The sequence below is a fragment of the Cavia porcellus genome, unplaced genomic scaffold (genome assembly GCF_034190915.1).
Source record: "Cavia porcellus strain 051 isolate PalLab524CR breed Dunkin Hartley unplaced genomic scaffold, mCavPor4.1 scaffold_1, whole genome shotgun sequence".
NCBI lineage: Eukaryota > Metazoa > Chordata > Mammalia > Rodentia > Caviidae > Cavia > Cavia porcellus.
This window is the reverse complement of record NW_026947484.1, coordinates 49,112,679-49,128,052: the sequence shown is the minus strand read 5'-3', so window position 1 is coordinate 49,128,052 and position 15,374 is coordinate 49,112,679. Positions and strand designations below refer to the sequence as shown.

The 15,374-nt window shown below is 47.6% G+C and overlaps 1 protein-coding gene across 6 annotated transcripts in view; it reads right to left on the bottom strand.

The window, feature by feature from the left end:
- The window catches only part of Samd4a (sterile alpha motif domain containing 4A), a 198,638-nt gene that overhangs the window by 82,151 nt on the left and 101,113 nt on the right, over positions 1–15,374 (bottom strand). The window contains exon 1 of one of the 6 annotated variants that reach the window (XM_063247934.1): positions 5,793–6,093. The exons of the other annotated variants lie outside the window; for them this stretch is intronic. The gene's annotated coding sequence lies outside the window, so the exon portion shown is untranslated. Of the gene's footprint in view, positions 1–5,792; positions 6,094–15,374 lie in introns of those variants that run through there. 6 annotated transcript variants of the gene reach the window in all.

Genomic DNA, 15,374 nt, shown 5'->3' with positions numbered 1-15,374 from the left:
TGTTACACAGCAATAGTTAACCAATACAAAGAGTTTCATTTTACTTGATAAAAAATTGACTGAAAAATGGTTTTGCCCCCTGAAATCAACAGAAAAGGCAAGGATAGAGGCAGTGGACCACAGAGGTCATTAGGAGCATAGAATCCTTCTCTGAAAATAGGAGGTCATCAGTGCTGGTCATTCATGGGTACCTGACTGTGCTCAAAGTACAGGCCAGGTAACTTTGGTCCCAGAAGATACCTATAAGACTCATTTGCCACTCCAGAGTTATCTGGACTTTCCACCTGTCCTCAGGTTCTGTTATAGCTGGATGCTCCAGGAGGGTGCTTTAGTTCCTGAAGGACTCAGGCCAGCTGAGAACTCATCCTGAAATCTCAGTCATGGGCTCCGCTAGGGTTGGGACTCACTTCCGGTTCCTGACCTGTTCCTAGCTGTGACTCACCGCTGCAGGTGAAGCTACCCACTCCCAGGCGGCACATAAAACAAGGTTTCTGACCTGTGAACATGCTGACAACCCTTGCATGGGGGTTTCCAGTCCAGATTTCTTCTCCTCTGAGCCCCAAACTCCCCAACCCAACTGCACCCTCTCCATCTCCAGTCGGGGGCTCCAAAGTCAACACAGCCAAAGCCCACTCTTTCTCCTGTTCTTACCAGACCTGCTCTGTCTCTCTTATCCTGCAAATCCCTTCTCCATCTTGCAGTTGGTCAAGTCAAAACCTCTGAGCATCCTTGCCTCCCTTCTCTCTTATCTCATATGTAAGCTGGCAGCAAATCCTGGGGGTGGAATCTTCACCAGGATCTGACCGCCTCTCACCAGGGTTCTGGACTTCACTTCCCATCACCAGTCTATTATCAGTCCTAACAATCACTTGACAAGAATGACCTTTTTATCACCAGAAAACAGGCTGTGACATTCCCCATACTAAATACTCCAAAAGTGTCCCATCCGCTACGGTCTGAATATGGTCTCAGGGTTTCCATTAATGTGTGGGAAAGGTGGACGCCAGTGTGGCAGTCTGGGGTGATGGGACCTTTTTAGGAGTAGAGTCCCATGGTGGGGATTATTAGGTCACCAGGTGCTGCCTTCAGAAGGAATTCATGTAGTCCTTGTGGGACTCCCGAGAGCTCCCACTAGAATCAGTTGTTATTTTTTTTAATATTACATTTTTATTTATTGATTGATTGGTACTAGAGATCGAACTCACGACCTTGTGCTTGCCAGGCAGGCGTTTAGGCCACTGAGCTAAATCCCCGGCCTTTAGAGTCAGTTGTTATAAAAGGAGTGAATCTGGCCCCATTTGCCTCCTCTGACAGTCTCCCACCCCCGTGATGCCACGCACAACCGTGCATCTCAAGGGACGGGGCCACCCCACCTCGGACTTTTAGTCTCTTAAACTCCAAACTAAAGGGACCTCTTTTCAAAGTACCCAGCCTCAGGTCCTTCCTGATAGCAACAGAAAATGCACAAATACATCTCATCCTGAGCAAAGGGCAGAGGTCTGGCGACGCCTACTGAATCCCTCTACGACCCAGTCTCCCGCCCAGTGGCTGTCCCTCCGTGCTGTCCACACCGGCTTCCTCTAACACAGCAGGCGCTTGGCTCTCACTCTTTCCCCTGCCTGGAATACTTTCCCTCTGCCCCACTCTTAGCACTTCATGGCTCCATCTTTGCTCAAATGTCACCTTCCTCCTGGGACCGACTGTCCAAACTATTGTAAATTGCCCGCCTCCCCTCGCACTGCTACTGCCCAGGCCTGCTTTGTTTTCTGCACATGTATCACCCTGAAACCTGTTATCCTGTCCATTTATTCTCTGTCTCTTCTACAGTGTAAGCCCTATGGGGAGTGATGGTACCCCCACTGCCCCCATGCATCGGTATGTCCCTATTCCCCACCTCTTTTAATGACCATGACTGTATCCTGGCACCCTGTTTCATTCCATTCCTGCATTTCTTACTCCAAGGACGACCTTCCAGCAACAGTAGCTAATGTCACGCACATACTGTTCAGCCACCCCTTTCTCATTTGATTACTTTAGCTTTTGAGTCAAGCAGAAACAGGAATATGGGAAAGAAAATCAAATGATTATCTCAATTTTCAAAGTCTTTATTACCTCCCCCCTCCTTTTCAATATTCTATTTAAGATGGAAAATTTTGCTAGAAATCAGAAGCAATAATGGGTGCTTCTCTTGATTGTAACTGACACCAATTAAAGTAATCTTCGCGAAAAAGATTTGAAAGGCTGAGACAGCAGAAGCAAATGTATTTAATACAACTCTTTTGCAAACATCCATTGAAGAAAGAAAGAAAACCAAAACCAATTTTTGGGGGGCACTAAGTGATGATCGTTTTAACAAGGCCGCACAGGAACAGGTCTTCTAAACTATAAATTAGAGGTGAAAAAGTTATGATGGTGCTTTTGATAAGCATAGGGTGCATCTTTGCAAGCCACGTTTGACTAGTTATTTACACCGAAATCTCTCCGAGGTAAAGGCCATGAATAGTTCAAATGCAGGAAGTTTTCCAACTCACTCGTCTTCACTATCATACTCCTGGCCACCACCACCAAAACCCAGAACGCTACAAATAATCAGTCTGCAAATAATCAATAAGTCATTGCAAATAATCAGCGATCTTTGTGCTGACCTTGCAAAGGAGAAAAATGTGCTCTATTAATTCTAAGATTCAAGCCTTGTTCTATGAGAAGCGCTTAGGAACAAGAGCCCCAGCCAAAGTACATGACGATCTCACTGAAATATCATTTGTTAACGAGAAACTCCAAGGCCCAGATCCTTCCTGAAGGTCCCTACAGGGTGGAGAGGTAGCACCTTTGCATAACTCCACCGAGGGCAAATCACAGAATCATAGCTCACTCTGTCCGATGGCAATCCCACGAGGGCCACTGCACTGATAGGTTATAAACCTCAGGAAGTCTGCGAAGGTCAGGAGGAACAGGTTCCACCCCTGACCCCAGTGAGCGCGTCTGTATCTGTAAATAATTCTAGACTGTTAAGTCACTGGGTCCCACACTTTCTAAAATAAATGAGGAAGTTGCTCAACAACTTAGAGACAAACGTTCCCATCTCGAGAGCTAGGAATCCAAAGTCTAAGTGGGAATGGAAGAGCCAAGTGGGGTGTTGTGTAACCATATAAATACTGTCACCAAGGAATAGCACAGATATATTCCCAAAATATGCACATGGCACATGCTGACAGTCACATTTACGTGTCGCTCACTTAGGTATGAAACTGGAAATAATGACGTTTCTGAGTTACTCCAAGTCATGCTATGGAGGGAAGGACTGAAATGATTTTGTGGAGGCAGGATGCTCAAACCCTCACTCACACATTAACCAGTGCTATATTTGAAAAGAAAGGCCTGGATTACTACAAGGACAGAGTTAGGTGACCCTGGAACACACCCAGCTGTCCTCAGGCACTGCCCTGAAGAGGGAGTTAGAGGCCTGTCTCCCTCTCTGGCTGGCTCTGCTGGAGTCCAGGGCCAATGCTGGGGACTTATGCAAAGGCAGGTGGAAAAGATGGCTCATTTTCACCTGTTTCTGGTGCATTCAGCTTGCCTTTGGGTTAGTAGGTCAGTCAAGGCAATCAGAGGAGGATTTTCCAGGCCTTTTGGGAAGGGAAGCTCCCCTAATGCTGACATGCTCAGGCTGTGGGTAACGAGGACAGCATTAGACTGTCAGAGAAGAAAGTTCTCTGATTAGGAAGCGGACAGATGAGGCCTTTCCCACCTTCAGGGAATTCTGCCGTGAAATGAAGAAGACCCAGTGGTCAATGCAGCAGCAGGACTGACCAGATGAGGACCTCTGGCAACAGAGGACTTTAGTGGCAATGCCACAGAAGACAAGAGCCTGGAGTTTCAATTTAGCTTTACATGGTTGTCTTTGGAGGTGGGGACAGTTGTTTATCAGGCACTTATCTATGGTCCCTGCCAAAGTACGGCTGAGTGCTGGCCTGAGTCCTTTCCGATGGAGTCTGAAGCATCACGGCCATCGGGAAAGTTCCTTACCCACGAAACATCTTCTGTTCACACAGAGTGTAAGGAGAATTGGACCAAGAGAGGTAGAGAAATTCTTTGAGAAGGCCTCCACTTCTAAAAGCAGAAACTAGTTTAAGAGTCAGAACCCGTTTTCCAAAGAAGCACCCCCGAGGACCCCAAAAGATCTCCAGCCACCTTCTAAAACATTAGCAAAACAACAACAAAAAAACAAACAAACTAAAAAAAAAATCCACAAAGACTTTTTCACCCATTACCGTTACCCCTGTGGGGATCTAGCTTTGAGTCGTTCAGATGTCAAGAGAATATCATCATTACCTGTCCTTAAACACACTACTACAGACAGGCCCTGTGCACAGCACAACCAACCTCCTCCCCTCAGTGACTCAGGCGCCAAATTAATCTTTCTCTCTTTCCCCGTCTCTCTGTTTAAGTATCTGTTTCTGTGTTTCTCTGCCTATTCTATCTCTCGGTCTCTCTTTTCTTGTCTCTCTCCCTATCTCTGTCTGTCTGTCTCTTCTTATCTCTGTCTGTCTCGCTCCCTGTCTCTATCTGTCCGTCTGTCTCAGTGAGGTGCCCCTGTGTCTTCACAGCAGTATGCTCCCTTGGCCTCCAGAGGCCACCTGTTCAGAATGTTCCCACACAGGGACCAGTCCTGTCCCTCTGGGAACACCCATCTCTTGCCTCACACACAACATGGTACAGCTACCCAATCCCCCAGAAACCTGGATCCCAAAATGCTGGCTGCAAAGTACCCAAGACAGGCTCGGTAGTCTCGGGGCACCTTTCTGAGGTACTTTTCTCCAAGAATTGTGGGAGTTTCAGATGTTCTAAATGACCTGGGAGAAAGAAAAAGAATGACAGCAAAGCAAAGAGGACCAGACCACAGACTCTGTATTGTCTGGGTTTAATTCCCAGATCTCGCGCTCAGTTACCGCTGTACCCGGGGCAACCTTGAGCCACTCTGAGCTTCGGCTCTCCCAGCTGAGGAGTGGGAGTCTCAAAAGATGCTTGTGCTGCCTGGATTGCTGAGTCCCTGTAGAGCACGGACCCATCATCTGGTCTCCAGTGAGTGCCACACACTTGTTAGTTACTGTCACTATCACTTGAGGGACAGGATCCCATCCGAGGGACAGCATCCACCCTCCTGCTGGGTAGGGAGGGCAAGGAGGTGACCCTGAGGCCTAAGACACAGGCACAAACAGCGTGGAGGGGTGGTACCCTGGAAACTGATCAGAACTGCAATGCCACACCCTACCCTAGAGCTACCGAATCAGAAACTCATTATTAATAAGTTCTCCAGGTGATCCAGACCCAGGCTGCTGTCTGAGAACCAAGGGCAGACAGAACGAAGAACTGGGGGCTCCAAACTTGGGCTGATCAGTGAGCAAGAGTGATGTGAAACCAGAGCGGAGAAAATGATCTCTTTCCACAAGGCTGCAAGGAGTCAAGTCAGAGTGGCAAAGATCCATTTATAAGAGGAAGTTACTAGATTTCAAACAATTAATAGGCAAGTAAAATATCCTAAAATTTCTGGGGCAGGGCTGATCCCTTGGGGTTTTGGTTCATAGCAATCCAGCTAAGAGGAGGAGTGACTGGTCCTTCGAAAGGTTGATAGGGAAGCCACCATTCAGCCCACGTGGGTGTTAAGGATGACATTAAGGACAATACAGAAAGGCTGATGACAAAGCCTGGGGAGGTCCATGTTTCCTGCTTTGAGGCAGCAGGTGGGAGCTGGGTCCACAGGTGGTCTGAGGACCTTGGAGCCTGAGCATTACCTGGAAGCGGCCGCTCTGGAGAGCTGTGGTAAACAAGCGTCCACTCACTGGTCTAACGATGAGCCAGGACACGTGCGGGCAACAGGAGCGAAACTCTCTTGCTCAGAGGACTGCAAGAGTTTTCGGAGTTTAGCGGGGAGGGCGTAGGCGCTGGACAGGTTATATGGAGCCGATCGCATTACAGCCGAGCCAGATGTTAGGTGCAAAACGCGTGCGTTGATGGAATTATCACATAAGAGATCGCCCCATCGCCTCCCTCTCCACTTTGTCCTCCTCCTTGGCTCCCCTCCTCTGGGGTCCACTGGGCACAGCGCATCACTATTGAGCATCTGCTGAGCACTGTGATGTCACAGGGTCCCCCACCTAGTGACACTGATGAGGGACATGCAGCCAGCTCTGTGCAGGGAGGTCTCATGCCACCTCTCCCTCTCTTCATCTGACATAGTATTTAGGGGAGACCGAGGCACACAGGAACTTGCTTATCGTCAAGCACTAATACCCTGGCACTGCCGTGAATGGTGCCTGGCTCCTGATCTCCCATGAGCATGCACACAGAGGATCCGGCTGCCTTTTATAGAAAGTTTCCACACACCTCCTATTCCTAACTTGACCACAAGCATCGCCAGTCCACATGCTCTGGTGGCACCAGCAGGCTCTGTGTCACAGACTTAATAAGGCACCCGCCCCTTTTAGGGTCATGGGCACAAATGCTTTGCATGACAAGTGAATGAACTGAATTCTAGATATTCAGCTGCTTGGTTTTTTTGTTTGTAACCATAGCTCAACTTCAGATTCTTCAAGAAAAGTCATCAGGGTAGCACACACACCCTGCTGGGTCCTTCCCAAGATGCCAAGAACCATCAAAGGTTGATAGTTGGGGGGAGGGGGCAAGAATCATCTCTTTCTTTCTGTCTTCCTTTGGTTTCTATTTTGCAAGGTAAGAGAGCAAATGGAAGATAATCTAAAAAGTGGAGAACTAGCTCACGTCTTGACCCCAAGGTCTCACACAAGCAGACCTTTGGGGAGAGGAAGCAGGCTCCTTGGAAGGGGAGAGGAAGGTGAAGAACAGGCATATAACCTTTAGCACAAGGCCGGCCCCACTGATCACAGAAAAAGAGTCCAGTACCTAAATAAAGCCCCAGAAAGCACACAGATCGGGAGGCCAAGCTCACTTACAAAACAACGGATGGGCCGGGACTGGGAGCCACCAGCAGCCACCTAAGTGACTTGGTTTCCAAAGCCGACACCAGTACCTTTCAACCAGGTAGGAAATAAAATCAAACCTCATTGTGAAAGAGCCCTGCCCGCCCCCGGTGTGACCTGTTCCTCCCTCCTCCCTCATGTGACTGGCCTCCCAATTTAGCGTGTAACCAACTCCCAATGACCTGTAATAACACTATTCCCGAATTAGAGCTCTCAATTTGACTTGGCTTGGGTCCCTCCCTCAAAGCAAAATAAAGCATCCGTTTTCTTTTTTTCACATTCATAATACTCTCCTTTTTGAGTTGCCAACTCAAACCCTGCTCTAGTCAGTTTGAGCCCTCCCTCTGTTTTTTTTTTTTTTTTCTGGTTAGCCAAAGAGCCTGATGGAAAAACACCCAGAGACAAAAACAAAAACAAAATCAGACAAAAATTCCAAGTAAGTGACATTCAGCTGGAAAAGCTATGATTCACATGCAAATAAAAATCTCCCTGAATTCACTGCTATATGACGCAAGCCTCTGGCTTCGACATAAAGAGGGCAGAATGAAATCATCCACAATTAAACTCACTCTGGAATACTGGAATTCTCTGGCAAGACCTTCCCAACAAATGATAAGAAAATCCCCAGCGGTAACAGTAGGAGGCTAATTGAGTGGGAGCTCAGGATATTCCCAATGTGGCTGACAGCTACCCTAGAAATGCGCTGCACTCTCCATCTGGGCCACGCCTTCCCTGGGATGGGTGCAACTGGCCAGCAGATGGGGCTCAGACCTTGGGAGGCCCCACTTTGGGCAGATGCGAGGGCCTGTACTAGGATACTAGTTGAGCAAGTTTCCTGGGGAGCTCTGGACTGCACCCCTTATCACCTCAAAGCAGACAAGATCCCTCCCACCTGAAATCTCTCTTCTCTCAGGAGACTGAGGCTACAGAGACCAAATTCACAGACTGGGCAGGGCATTCCTGGGGCTAGGCAGGGAGAAGGGGCCTCACTGCCGATGGTACCGTTCCTGTCTGGGTTGGACCTCATGCCACAAAACTGTACCCTTAAACCAGCCAAGTTGTTACCTCCACACTTACATTTTAGATGATTCATATTTTACCACAATTCTCTCTTTCACGAAATAGCCATTCCCCTCAAAACATCCTTTTCAGGCTAACATGCCTCCATTTTGTTTCTAGGTAAAGTGACTCCCAGACCCCGAGAGTCTCCTGGTTCTTCACCTCAGGGTCCACTTACTGTCTGAGAGTTTGACAATGAGAGAACTCAGTCCCCAAGGCCCAGCTCTGAGGCAGCCTGCGGAACGCCATGTGGAGTGCACACAGACGGGGCTCCCGATTGCTACTTTAGTTGCTGGGGCAGAAGCACAGGCCTGGGGGAATAAAACACCATGCCACGATGCTTTCTGGCAGCAGCAGGCAGCTGCAGCCAGAGGTGAAACCAGCAAAGGCAACTGACCTCACCAGCCTGTTGCCCTGCACCTTTTGGGTGTTGGGCAAGTGGAAATGGAGCAGACTCTTGGGGAACCACTTTCCCAGCAGCCACTACAAGCCACCAACCTCATCATCACCATCAGTGGGAGAAGAGGCTGGACGCGGGCAGTGCCCAGGGCTGAGGAGCCCCTGTGGACACGAGGACACCTGGGACCCTGGGCCCATCTGGAAAAGGTTTGAAAGCTTAAGGCAGGAAGATTCCCGTTCACATTTTGAAGTACGTTGAAACTGAGCAGCCTGGGTGTTGGTCTCATTCCTCAAGTGAGTAATCCATTTCCTGAAAGTAAACTGCTCGGCCTTTGGAAGGACACCAGTAATTTTGGGGGTACCATTCAAAGTGTCTCTAACTTGCTAACTACTTATGGGCATAAGCCTGCAGCATTTAGGAGAATGTACCTCCTAAATTAATGATCCACGGCATGATATCCTTAAAAAATTAATTTATGCCTGGGACAGGGTATGGGGTGGGTGGGGTGCATGTGTGTGTGTGTGTGTGTGTGTGTGTGTGTGTGCACATGCATTTCACTGACTAGCTGAAATAACCACATACAAATTAAAACCAGGCCCGACTTTAAAATCTCTACCTTCTTCCTTTTCTTGACTCCCAATCTTCTATTAATATGTGAGTCAGTAATGGGTTGACTCTGGAAAACTTTTCTATGCCAATATTTTGCCTGGCGTTTAAAACAAAGGGGTGGAAAGCTACCCACACCCCTTTCAGGGCTGGGGACTGAACTCAGGGCCTTGGGCATGCTAGACAAGAGCTCCACTGCTGAGCTGCAGATTGATTCTGGGCTGCAAATTTCCTCTTTAGTGAGTCTCTCAGTCTCAGTTACTCTCAAAAAGGGTACCAAAAAGCCACTGCTTCCTAGAAGACCATGCCTGCCTGGATACACCAGGTGACAGGCCTCCTGTCCCCTGTGTGGAATAACTTAGACTTCAGTGTTAGCTTCTGTATGGTATGTGATCACACACACAGTCATTTCAAAATGACTCCTGCATCCGTGCTCCTCTTCCACAAAACAGACAAACCACAGGGAGGAATCTAGATTTTGTGATTTAAAATACAGAGGCAAACGAGCACTTTTCAGAGTTCTGGTGTGAAGTGGACAAAGTGTGAGTGTGTGTGTGTGTGTGTGTGTGTGTGTGTGTGTGTGAGCTGGGGTGGCGGGGAGGAGGAAGTTAAGCCAAGAAGTGATTCTTAGGGAAGAATCCCAGGAGGTGGAGGCTGGGGCAGAGGAGATGGCCTTGTGGGTCTCACCTTCGTGGTGGGCATGATTTCTCCACCAACATAGGGCACCGGCATTTTCAGTGACCACACAAGATGTAGAGGGGACCACTCTGGTCTTCAGGTGGCACTGCCACTTGGGTCTCCTGAGACAAACATAGTAGATTCGGAATGCTTCCTGAACCCTGGGCCTGGTCTAAGACCTTTGGGGTACTCTGGGAAGGACTCAACTCTTGTGACTCCCTTAGTGTCCTCCCTTTGAGTCTGGTGGATTACATGGCCAAGCCCACGAAGCCCACAGCCACAGTGCACACTCCTATCTCCCCAGACAGGCAGCACTGACAGGCCTGCAGCTTGCTGGGAGGGGTAACAAATGTAGATGGCATCTAGATGCAGAGGACATAGGCTGGGTCATCTCGGTGTCAGCACCCCGAGACCAGGTTGTGTACCCATCTTTCCTTCCCTCCTTTCTAGGAAACTGCCTATAGGAAAGGCAGCACCGCTCAAATCTGAGCCATGAAACATGGGAGAAACAGGCTGCCCTGTGTGGTTGAGTAGGAGTTTGGAGTCAATCGAGTTCGCTGTCTGCTTCCGGTTTAGTACCTATTTGTTCTTTATTGCATTATTTTCTTTCTTTTTCTTTCTTTCTGTCTGTCTGTCTGTCTTTCTTAAGCATGCAGCCATAGGGTATGGATCTACAGCAGACTTAATTGAAGAGCAACTTCCTCTCAAAATACTTTTTGGAACAAGTCAGGCTATGCACAAGTACATGCTTAAAATACAGCCGGTGATCAGCAAGCATTATTAAAGGCAGGGTTACCAGGACCTGGGAAATGTCAGCAAGTCCCCAGATGAGCTTTCAGTGGGTGTGTGCACACAGAGGGCTAGAGGTATGACAGGTCTGTTACATGTCCACCGTGGGTACCAGTGCTTAACAGCCCCAGAGAAACCACAGCATCTGCCTGTGGCTCCTTCCTATGCAGGCAGAGCCTGGGAAATACAAAGATCATGGAGGAGAGAAAATGGGCCGAACAGAGACAAAAGGCCAGTGTGGAACTGAAGGAGCCTCGGATACTTCTGCTGTGCTGAGTCATGAGAATATGCATAGCTTACAGCCTTTCCCCTCAAAATTCACCCCTCCAGTTTCTTCCATGTGTGAAGCAATTTCCCTGCAACCCTAGGCATTAAAGGCCACCCCAAGATTCCTGAACCTAATACCCCTTTAACAAAATACCTGTCTCTGACACTCCTGCATACGGTTCACCCCTGCATTTCTGGTAAGTTCTGTAGTCATATATTGCATATTAGGACCACACAATTACTTTAGGTCTCTTGTCAAAGGCTCTATGATGCTTCCTAAAACAGGATGTGACACAGACCATCCATCCTTCCCTCTCTGCAGCCGTGCTCAGACAGGCTCCTACCACTCATGTTTTGGGAGGTTTCCAATTCCTTCTTGGTTTCAACTCCACTGACTCAGTCTCCCTACATATTTTTCATACAATAAAAGTCTTTCTAAATGTCCCTGTGTCCCCCCAAACATAAAGACTGATACCCTCACTCACTTATTCAACCTCGACTTAGTGTCTGACTTATGAAGAGTAATTAATGCCAGCTACCTTCTGGGAAGCACTACTTTCAAAGTTTCACAAATCTCTTTCCAAATAACATCATATGGTGTTTTCAAAACAGACAGGTGGTGGGGGAAACTGAGGTTAGTGGCAGCCAATCACTACGCCCCAGGGTGGCCCTAACTCCTGGTCCACCCACCACCTTTTGCGGTTGAGGTTAAGGGGAGATCTCTGTGGTACGTCTGGACAGCCTCATTTGTGTTTTCTTCCTACGGAATCCAAACCTTGACAGGCATTAAGAAATTTAATAATAGCTGAAGTGTAAATCTCAGCATGGATCCAAAGCAATACAGAATTAAAGTCTGAAAGGGAGTAAGTTGTCGCTTTCTTCTTGTTCTTCTTTTCTTCCTGGCCCAACTGGCGGATGGGGTGTGAGTGAGATGGGTGTGTCAGACCTGCGAGCGGAGGACGACTCCGGAGCAGACCGTTATGATTATCTAACAGTAACGACACTCTCACTGGCAGAGTCTTCTGAGAAGATTCAAGGCATGAGGTTGCAACAAGCTTTTTCAGCAGGAGAGATAATAAAGAATATAAAATACTTCGTGAGCTATCAGGGTCACTGGCTGCTTTGGGTTGTCTTAGCATGACGATCCAAAGAATGGGGTGACATAGAGGTTTCTGGGTCCTGTTTCAACGAGCCATCACTTTAGAGTTTTCTGGAAAAAAAGATATTAGGCAGAGGTGGCCAAATCAGAATCATGGACATAAATTTTCCCTTAACATAACCATATCAAAACACACAGGAGGGGCCAGGGATATAGCTCATCAGCACAAGCCCTTCCTGAAAAGTGTGAGGTCGTGAGTTCAATCCCCAGTACCAAAAGAAAAAACAACCAGGGGGAAAATGCTCCCCACTTATATCCTATGCATTACCTCTGCTTACGCATCCAGAAACATGTGGCCGAGGGCGCCAATGACAGACCTGAAAATGACACCCACTGCAAGAAGCCACTCCACGACAGACGCATTGGCAACAGAGTGCTCCCTAGGCCCAACTAGCTACGCACTGTCCGATTAATTCTTATTTTCCGAGAAGTCATTTCTTCCCTTATACAGAAAATCTGGCAATTCTGTTAAAAACAATGCTACTTTCCCCTGTAAATTTTTATTCCACAATGGCGCAGAGTCTAAGGGAAGGTTCCTCTATAATAAAGTATGCGATGACCTCAGACAAGGGCCCTGGGAATGCGCTTCCTCTGAACTGAAGATCAGCAAACATGGTCCTGCAAATTCTGCATGGCAACTGCTGTCCTCTCCGGACCCACACACTTGTCACCCAGTCATCTGGCTTCCAACTCCTCCAAGTCACTCTCTCATGTTTTCCTGTCTTAGGCCCAGATGGGATCCTCTCAGCAAATCCTGAAGATTATCAGACAGAAACTGTATGCCTCACACATTCTGAGATGGGCTGGGTAAGGACGAGGCAGTGGAACAGTGGAACAGTGACTGAGGAACCAGCGAGGCAGAAGGATTCGGTTCAGAGCGTCTCAGCTGCAGATGGGATTACAGGGATGCGGTGCTGGGTTCTAGTCTGAGACTGTGATCTCTATAACTCAGTTTCCCATACAAAAAAAATCAAACATAGTCCACTTCCATTGCCTGTCACTTCCAAAGAATGCCTTGGACAATATCGGTCTGTACCACGGGTCTGTCACCTGGGATGCTCCTGTAAGAAGGGAGCACACTCCTGTAAGTCAGAACCTGAGCGCCCATCCAGGGCCCCGGAATCTGGTATCCGACATCATCTGGAAACAGAAGAAAGTGCTTAAATGCTCTTGGTTACAGACTGGTATTTTTAGCGCTTTCAGCGAAGATTAGCCTGTTTTTCATACAATCCATTCCTCATGATATTAGCACTTGTGCTTTAAGAGCGGGTAGCAGGGAGCTATTGTTAGAGAAGACAGCATCAGGAAAAAGTGGCTCAGTTATTGGGGATGTTGCTCATCCTCTGCTTGAGCTGAAAATATCTTTTCTAAATATCTACTTTTCCAATGCAGCGCCACAATATTCCTGACCCAGTGGACGGCAGATATCTAAAAATTACAAAACAGAAAATAGCTTTGCATTTTTGACCCTTGGCCCCAACCTTTCAGAACAATGGGAAACAGGAACATCCATGAATTTCTCTGAAGCCCTAGCAGTTTGTCCTACACAGGGGCACTTTGGTTCACAAACTTGATTCTTTCCACTACTGTGGTCACAAACCAAACTGGATGAGAACCGAATCAAATTCAATGGTTAGGTTCAAGGTTGATATTATGGGGAAATTCAGTTTGCAACCCAAATCATGGAGAAACATTGAGTTCAACTCTAAGTCAACAGAAAATAAGTATTCGAATCATTCATCTTCCTTCTACTTCGTTCTGTCAGTCTTTCTACTATTTTTAATCTTGCATAGAACAACGACAGTTGAAAGAAGTGTGGGGACATAGCTGGGTCCCGAGGAAAGTTAAGAACAAAGGGCTAAGGGCCAAGGATTTATCTCAGCAGCAAAGTGCCTGCCTAGCATGTGCAAGGTCATGAGTTTGATCCCTGGTATCAAAGGGAAAAAAAGAAGAAAAAGAAAGGGTTGAGATTGTCTAGGGCTTCAAACAGTCAGCATTTTCACAATGGACCGTACATCAGCCCCCACCAGTGCACACCCCCATATTCCCACACACCCTGACAAAGACAGGCAATGGTGGCCTTTGTAATGTGAAAAAGCAGCAGAAGTAGAAAAGTCACTCTTGCCTTCCTCCACCCTTCCCTACAGCAGGTTGTAAAATCTTCAGTCCAGGAACTGTTCTATACCTGCAGGAAAGAACATCGCTCAGCTGACAGCTCTTGCTCACTCCCCCAGTTTATGATCATTAGCTCACACCCTTCTCCTCACCTGGTCACACGATCCACTGTCCCCCAAGCCTACGTGGAAGAACACACAGGCTGCCCTGTGTCTTTGACTCTTCCTTTCTAAGGCTCCTTTGGTGTAGAAGCTTATATTAAATACATGTGTAAGCTTTTCTCTTGCTATAATTAGTCTTTTGTTACTAAAGCCTCAGCCATGAATACAGTGACAGGAAAGATAATTCTTCCCCTGGATGACAGATAAAGACAGGTACTTAGATGTATAGAAAGAACGAATGAATGCAAATTGGTGGCGGAGCATTAGAGACTCTTTAAAGGCCTTCAAAGACCAGTGTAAACCCAGGAGACTAATTCAGTCCACAAAAAAAGCCCTCTGCACCAAACAGCTCCAACATAGAAGTGACTCCTTCCACCAAAACCAAACATTTTACTGTGCTTTATGAGACTAAAACAATACTGCAGTATTCCAGCGAATGTGGGTCATGAGGAGGAACAATTTGCCTCACAGAAGTCTTTACTTCACCCAGTAGATATGGAATCTATAGTGACTACAGTTAGGCAGGACTCCGGGGGACTTCTGCTTTGTGTCATTAATATTCACAAATCCACACGGTGAGGACTGTAGCATGGAACTCCGATTTCCATGACAAAGCCTCTGAAATGCCAGCCACCAGTCAGGCCTTAGCCAGACCTATGTACTGATAGCTTCCGGAGGAAAGCTGAATGGGTTTTAGGAATAAACCACAGGAGGATATGACCCACGTGGAGGAGTGAGGGTCCTTGGCAAGAGGCTTCTGGAGTTGTTGGTTTACTCGCTTTAAATAGAAAAGACACGATTCATTTCTTCAACAACAGCCAAAGAACAGATCAATCTAAACATAAGGATTCTCACACCATGGCAAATTGGTTACCCAAATACTGCAGAGTATACGCAACTGTTAGGGTCAAAGATAGCTCTCCAAGGGCAATACCGTGCTCCCCTCAACAGAGAACGCTAACCTAGGCCAATCACGGATACTTCTCCCTGTGCTGACACTCACTGGGGTGTCTTCCATGAGGGGTCTTGCACAGAGCACTGGGAATCAGCAGGTAACAGCTAAGGTGACATAGTGGCCTGGCGGTGGGCAGGAACAACAAAGCTGACGGATGTCTGGCTCTGCAGTAGAGTGGCCTGGGCTGCAA